General features: G+C 35.6%; 1 protein-coding gene across 1 annotated transcript in view; it reads right to left on the reverse strand.

Moving 5' to 3' along the window:
• Positions 1 to 7,075, reverse strand: part of LOC106884093 (uncharacterized) — a 380,074-nt gene extending 372,999 nt beyond the window's left edge. Inside the window, exon 1 of the mRNA XM_052976276.2 lies at positions 5,364 to 7,075. The gene's annotated coding sequence lies outside the window, so the exon portion shown is untranslated. The remainder of the gene's footprint in view (positions 1 to 5,363) is intronic.
• Between the last annotated feature and the right edge of the window lie 1,664 nt (positions 7,076 to 8,739).

Raw genomic sequence — 8,739 nt, forward strand, 5'->3', positions numbered from 1 at the left:
TTGTGGCACAATTTGAAACCGTTAAGGGTGGGGAGTGTTGGCTGAGAGGTTGGTGACAAATTACAAATAAGTGAAGGAAATCACATACATCTATGTATGCACTACACATACAAGCATAAATATATATATATATACATATATATATGCACAGATACATACACATACATATATGCATATATATGAGTGTGTGTCTGTGCATGTGTGTGTGTGTGTGTGTGTGTGGAGTTTGTATATGGTTGTGTGTAAGTATATGTGTGTATATGTGTTTGTGTGTGAAGCTTGTATACGTATGTGTGTAAGTATGTGTGTGTGATTTTGTTTGTGTGTGTGTGTGTGTGTGTGTGTGTGTATACTGTGGTAAGAAATTTGCTTTCCAATCACATGGTTCCGGGTTCAATCCTAAGACGTGACACCTTAAGCAAGTGTTTCCCACTACAGCCTCGGGCCGTCCGAAGCCTTGTAAGCGGAATTGGGAGACAGATGTATGTATATATATATATATATATATACATATATATATATATATAGACGCAGGAGTGGCTTCCTTACCAACCACATGGTTCTGGGATCAGTCCCACTGCGTGGCACCTTGGGCAAGTGTCTTCTACTATAGCCTCGGGCCGACCAAAGCCTTGTGAGTGGATTTGGTAGATGGAAAATGAAAGAAGCCCGTCGTATATATGTATGTGCGTCTGTGTTTGTCCCCCACCATCGCTTGACAACCGATGCTGGTGTGTTTACGTCCCCGTAACGTAGCGGTTCGGCAAAAAGAGACCGATAGAATAAATACAAGGCTTACAAAGAGTAAGTCCTGGGGTCGATTATCTCGACTAAAGGCGGTGCTCCAGCATGGCCGGAGTCAAATGACTGAAACAAGTAAAAGAGTATATCCATAGACACACAAACACAGAAATACATAGATATATGACATACCCACACACACACACACACACAAACACATATACATACACACGGATCAACTAGCTCCACACGTGTCGATGTGTACAGAGGTAAGTTGGGAGAGTGACGGGGGAAGAAATGGAACGAAAGAGGAAAAGGGGAAAAATAGTGTAATAGAGAGAGAGAGAGAAAGAGAGAGGGAACGAAAGTGAAGCAGAGGGAGAGAAACGGGGGAGAGGGAAGGTTGTTATATCACCAGCATTTAAACAACTTCGTTGACAAGAAAATAGATGATCCCTTTACCCTCTCATACTTGCAGCTGTAAGTATAAACTTCCATGTAACGACCAGCCCACTACGTGGCCGCGTTGTGTGCTAGAAATGGCAGCTAAATCGCGCTCAAAAGACATCGTTAAATAAGAGGAAGGACACATTTAGATCAGGGATCTAAATGCTGGACCAGCGCCTTTAGTCGAGGGCAAATCGATCCCAGGACTTCTTTGTAAGCCTTTTTGCCGAACCGCTAAATTACGGGGACGTAAACACACCAGCATCGGTTGTCAAGCGATTTGGGGGGACAAACACAGATACACAAACATACACACACACACACACACACACACACACACACACATATAAAAGTATATATACATATATACGACGGACTTCTGTCAGTTTCCGTCTACCAAATCCACTCACAAGGCTTTGGTCGGTCCGAGGCTATAGTAGAAGACACTTGCCCAAGGTGCCACGCAGTGGGACTGAACCCGTAAATATTTAACGGAAACGCGCACGCAGGCACGCACACACGCATATATATCTATATATGTATATATATATATATATATATATATATATATATATATATATATATATATATATATATATATATATATATGTATATCTAACACACACACACACATACACACACACACACAAGCACATATACACATGCCATCGATCGGTAGTACCGACCTGCAACACGTATGTATTCTAGCGTGTCAATGTGTGCGTCGTGTCTCTCGTTTGACAACAGGTGACAGTTTGTTTACTCTTTTCTAACTTAAAAGTTCAGCAAAAATTATTTTAAATATGAAAAGGAGATCGATGGTATTAAAAACAATATGATCGACTATTAATAACCTTCGAAGAGTCCCAGTTTGACCATAGCTCTATAAATGAAAGAAGTAAAAGAATTTTAAAATGTAAAAAAGAAAACTTACTTCTACAGTTCGGTAGCACTAGCATCCGCTGGGATTTACCGAGGTTCTACTACCACTATGCAAACAACCGTTTTTTAAGGAACATAAATGAGTAAAAAAATTTGTCAGTATACCTGTTGTCTGTTTGTCCTTGTCGAGGAAAATGTATCGTGATTACCCGCTTAGATCAGGGGTTCTTAGCCATTTCTGACCTATTGACCACTTTGGCTGCTATTTTATTCTGTTGGACTCCACATAGCCATTCGGTGTTTAAAAACTAGTTTTATAGAAACTTCTTTTAAAATTCCTATTTTGTTTTTCAAACATTAACTTGTGTCGGTTGAACTATGGAAAATCTTAGAGAAAGAAACCTAGCTGTTTTTTGCAACACAGCAATTCATAGATCCAAAGGAAAATTTTACCAGGGTCCCTTAGAATAATACTGTGGATCCTCAATTTACTATTTTGTTGCGTGAATTTAGCCCCAAATCTTATATGAACCTTCAGGGTACACTGATTTCGATTAATAGAATCTGAGAGATTTTAATGTCGTTTGCGTGCTTACAGATTTTTATGTCGTCTGCTTGCCCTTTACAAGGAAAATATATCATAAACAACCATTTATATATTTATAACAATGAACTTATAGACTTTTATGTTAGTAGACCTTTTGTCTTCCTATCCTTTCCAATGAAAGTATACTATAAATAACCATTTAGAGAGGTATGTAAAAGAACGTGTAGACTTTAATACGGTCTGGCCGAAGTAAATATACTATTTAAATGTTATGTTGGAAAAAATACTTAGACATTAATGATGGTAGGTCTATCGTCTGCCTTTCCTTTCTGCAGAAAATATGTCATTAAGAAATATATAGAAAGGTATGTAAAAGAACTTGAAAACAAAACTTACAGATTTTTCCGTGGTAACGGTACAGCCTGCTTGACATTGCCTAGGTAAATATATCACAAACAATCATTTAAATGCTTTTGTAGAAAAACTGACAGACCTTAATGTTGGGTACACCTAATGTCTTCCTAGACTTTCCTAGGTAGATATATAAATCATTTGTATATGTAAAGAGAAATGATTAAACATTTTAGTGTGGATATCTGAATCGTCTGCCAGGACCTATCTGGAATAAAATATATCACAAACAATCATTTACTTTGTATGTAGTAAAATACAACTTATAGGCGTGAATGTTGGTTGAAAACCATCGCCTACGTGGTTTTTATCAATGGAAACACATCACGAATATCTGTTTTAATGTAGAGAAAAATCCAACAAACTTATGGACTTCTATGTTTGTAGAAACTCTTTATTGTCTGCGTGATCTCGACAAATATATCCGTTAACAATACCTCAAAGCATCTATTTTATTTAAGAATATGTATGTCCTACATGCTGATAGATGATTCGTCTACCTGGTTTTTTTTTCTGAAGTACATATATCGCAAACATTCATTTAAGTATAGATTTTTTTAAAAAACTTAACGGATTTCATTTCTATGTTGGCAGAATCTAGTTACCGTTTGCATTCATCCATCGACACACATATGTAGCTGTACATACACACTTATATACATACATGCGTATATATATATATATATATATATATATATATATATATATATATATATATATATAATATAAAATTCCATATTTAAATGCTGGAGGATCTACGTCAACCTGACTTTGTCAATGAAAATAAACATAGACACATACAAAATACATAAGTATATGTGTGTGTGTGCGTGTATGTGTGTGTGTATATACATATATTATTATTATTATTATCATTATTATTATTATTATTATTATTATTATTATTATTATTATCATTATTATTATTATTATTATTATTATCATGATTATTATTATCATTATTAATATTATTATCATTATTATTATTATTATATATATATATATATATATATATATATATATATATATATATATATATATATATATTCCTTTATTCTTTCACTTGATTCAGTCATTTGACTGGGCCATGCTGGAGCACCGCTTTTAGTCGAACAAATCGACCCCAGGAGTTATTCTTTGTAAGACTATTACTTATTTTATCGGTTCCTTTTGCTGAACCGCTACGCTACGAGAGCGTAAACACACCAACATTGGTTGTCAAACGATGACACGGGACAATCGCAGACACACAAATACACACACACACACACACACACACACACACACACACACACACACATATATATATATATATGACAGGCTTCTTTCAGTTTCCATCTACCAAGTCCACAGACACGGTGCCACGCAGTGGGATTGAACCCAGAACCATGTGGCTGAGAATCAAGCCTCTTACCACACAGCCACTCCAGTGCCAAAAAGAAAGGTATTTCGGCGGTGGGGCCATATGGGAAATCGAACCCTACACATATATGTATACATACATATATATATATTTATGTATATATATATGCATTTATATGTATATATTTATATAAATCTTACAAACTTAAATACTGGTAGAAAATATCGACTGCCTCGCTTCGACAAATAGATACGTTAAATGTATCATAAAACATATATTTACTAATATAACATTTATATCTATAAACTTACAGACTTCAAATATAGCCAGGTCTACCGTGTGCCTGGCTTTGCTGAGGTAAATACATCGCAAATAACCTTTTAAATTCCTACACACATACATATATAGACACATGTATATATTTATATATATATATATATATATATATATATATATATATATATATATATATATATATATATATATATAGATAGATAGATATAGATATATGTATGTATATATATATATGTATATATATATATATACATATGTATGTATGTATATATATATGTATATATATATATATGTATATATATATGTGTATATATATATATATATATATATTTATATATATATATATATATATATATATATATATATATATATATATATATATATATATATATATATATATATATATATATATAAACTTAGAGAGTTCTATGTCTGTAGTAACTGCAAACGTTTGTCGTCTGCCTAACATCGTCATATACATTTCTCTATTTAATATATACCACAAAACACGTCTATACTCGCATAAATATGGGTTTGAAAAACTTATAGACTTTCTTTGTTAGTAGAAGTGTAGACTATCTACCTTCGGCAATGAAAATATTTGGGTAAAAAACGTGCATTTGAACAATATTAAATGTCTATATTTATATATATATATGTATATGAATGAAAACTTACCGAGTTGAATGTCGGTAGAAGTGTCGTCTGCCTTGCTTTGTCGAGGTAAATATATCACAGAACTTCCATTGACTATTTTATAAACAGAAAGGAGAGAGAGAGATACGCAAGCTCTCTGCAAAATATACACCTCATGTAAGGGTATGGGTGGCTATGTGTGTATATATGTGCGTGTGGGGGTGAGTACGTATGGCCATGTGGCAAAGAATGTGCGTGTATATGAGAGAATTTGTGTGTATGTGAGTGAGAGCGTGTGTGTATACGTGTGTGAAAGCAGGTGCGTGCGTGAGAATGAAAGGGATGTGTAAGTACGTGTGAGAGAGTGAGTGTGTACGTGTGTGAGTGAGAGTGTGTATGTATGTATGTATATGAGTCTGTGTGTGCGTGTGTACGGGAAAGAGTGAGCGGGTGTGTGTAGCTGTGAGAGAGTGTGCACCTGTGTGAGAGAGAGAGAGAGAGAGAGAGAGAAAGGGAATGTGTGTGTGTGTTTGTGTGTGTGTGTGTGTGTGCGCGTGTGTAAGAGAGGAAGAGTGTGTGCGAGTGTACGTGTCTGTGAGAATGAGTGTGTGTTTACGTATATGTGTGTGTGGGAGAGAGAGGTGAGGGAGCGTATATGTGCGTTTACATGTGTGAGAGACTGTATGTGTGTGTGTGTGTGTGCGAGAGTGCGTATGTGTGCGTATGTTACTTAGTGTATCAAAGTGTGTGTAAGAGTATATGTAAGCGAGTGTGTGTGTGGTGTGTGTGTGTGTGTGTGTGTGTGTGTGTGTGTGTGTGTGTGTGTGTGTTTGGCTGTTCAATATCAGAATACTTTAGTGTGTGTATGCTTTACACTGTCAGAGTGTGCGTCACTGGGTAGATGCGAGCGAGTGTCTATGCGTGCGTGTGTGTTTGTGTGTGTGTGTGTGGTGTGTGCATTTGTAACCTTGCGTTAGTGTCAACATGTGTCTAAATGTAAATATGGGTGAATGTATATAGTGAGATAGACAGATAGATAGAGAGAGAGAGAGAGAGAGAGAGAGAGAGAGAGAGAGAGAGAGAGAGAGATTGACAGACAGAAGACAGACAGATAGACAGAGAAAGATAGAGAGATAGACAGACAAATAGACAGACAGCAGACAGACAGATAGATAGATAGATAGATAGATAGATAGATAGATAGATAGATAGATAGACGGATGGATAGATAGATAGATAGATAGATAGATAGACAGACAGACGAACAGACAGATATATAGGTATATATATGTGTGTGCGTGTGTGTGTGTGTGTGTGTGTGTGTGTGTGAGTGTACGTGTGTATATAAGCACGTATGTATGTGAGTATGAAGGTAGCTATGTATGTATATATATATGTGTGTATGTATATACGTATATAAGTATGTATGGTTATATGAGTGTATCTACGTATGAATGTGTGTATGTGTGCGCATGTGTGTGCGTGTGGGTGTGTGTGTGTGTTAGTTTCCCAGCAACAGATTCTTCTACCGTTTCCACAGATTTACCGGACACAATTCCTTGTTGTTTAAGATTTATTTTCAACGAAAAGCAGTAGACTACATGTGTGTGTGTGTGTGTGTGTGTGTGTGTATGTTTATCTCTGTTTATGTGTGTTTGTATGCTTATGCAAGTTTATGTGTGTGTGTGCCTGCGTGTAAATGAGTGTTTCTGTGTGTCTGTTAGTGTTTTTGCGTGCGTGTGTGTTTAGTGTTTATGTACGTGTGGGTGTATTTATATTAGTGAACGTATCTGTGAATGTGTGCGTGTGTTTGTTTATGTGTGTGTATGCATGTGTATTTATCTGAGTATGTTAGCGTTTGCTGGTGAATACATGTGTATGCCCGAGTTTGTTTATGTATGTATATATATATATATATATATGTGTGTGCGTGTATTTGTGTATGTTTATGTGTATGTGTGTGCTTATTTATGTGTGTTCAGCTATGTTTGTATTTATTTATGTGAATGTGTATTTACGTTAGTGTGTGCGTATGTGTGTTTGTGTGCGTGTATATCTGTGTGCGTGTTTATGTGTAAGTTTGCCCCTGTATATGTGTGTGTCTATATCAATAAATGTACGTGTTTCTTTATGCGTCTGTGTGTATCTGTGTGTGCGTGTATGTCTGTGTGTGTGTGTGTGTTTATGTCAATGTGCACATTTGTGTGGGTGTGTGCATGTACTTGTATGTGTGTGCCTGCATTATGTACGTATTTTACATCGTATGTGTGTATATGTACTTATGTGTGCGTGCGTGTTTATATACAAGTATGCTTCTGTGTATGTGCGTACCCCTGTGTCTAAGTGTGTGTATTTGCGTGTGTGTTTATGTGTGTCTGCCTGTTTATATACGTGTGTGTCTTATGTGTGTTATGTGTGTATGTGAGTGCGTGTGTGCGTGTGTGTTTGTATCTCTGTGCATGTTTAAAAGAGGGTATGCCTCACTACACACGTGTATGCATATATGTATACGTGTGTATGTGCGTATACCCACGTGAATGTGCGTACACCCACGTGTATTCATGCGAATAAATACGAGTGTGTATGTCTGCAAGTGAATGTGTGTGAAGGCGTGTATGCGTATGCATACATACATGCATGCATGCATGTATGTATATATGTATGTATATGCATTTATTACATGTACGTGTATGGGCCGATGTGTATATTTTCTCTGTGTGTGTGTGTGTGTGGCTGTATGTATACATGTATGAATGTATGCATACATGCACACACACATATACTTATATATATATATATATATATATATATATATATATATATATATATATATATATATATATATATATATACGCGCCTCTCTGTGTTCATGCGTTTGTACATCTCTCTTACACTATCTCTCTCTCTCTCAGAAACACTCTCTTTCTTTCTCCCTATCTGTCTACCGATTGAACGATCGTTTGACTCTATCTGTCTATATATCTATCTACCTCTCTCTCTCTCTCTCTCTCTGTATATATATATATATATATATATATATATCCTATCTATCTATTTATCTCTCTCTCTGCCTCTATCTAACTATCGACCTCTCTCTCTCTATTTATATACATATATATATATATATATATATATATATATATATATATATATATCCTATCTATTAATCTCTCTCTGTCTGCCTAAATCTATCTATCTATCAATCTATCTATCTATCAATCTATCTATCTATCTATCTACCTGTCTATCTCTCTCTCTCTATCTATCCATCTATCTATCTCTCTCTTTATATATATCCCATCTATCTATCTATCTATCTATCACACACCCACACAATCACACGCACTTACGTATATACACTTACACTCAAATACTCGTCATTTCTCCCATTACTATCTATTCTATTACAGTCATTGTC

Source organism: Octopus bimaculoides, chromosome 25 (genome assembly GCF_046866305.1).
Source record: "Octopus bimaculoides isolate indiv1 chromosome 25, ASM4686630v1, whole genome shotgun sequence".
Classification (NCBI taxonomy): Eukaryota; Metazoa; Mollusca; class Cephalopoda; order Octopoda; family Octopodidae; genus Octopus; species Octopus bimaculoides.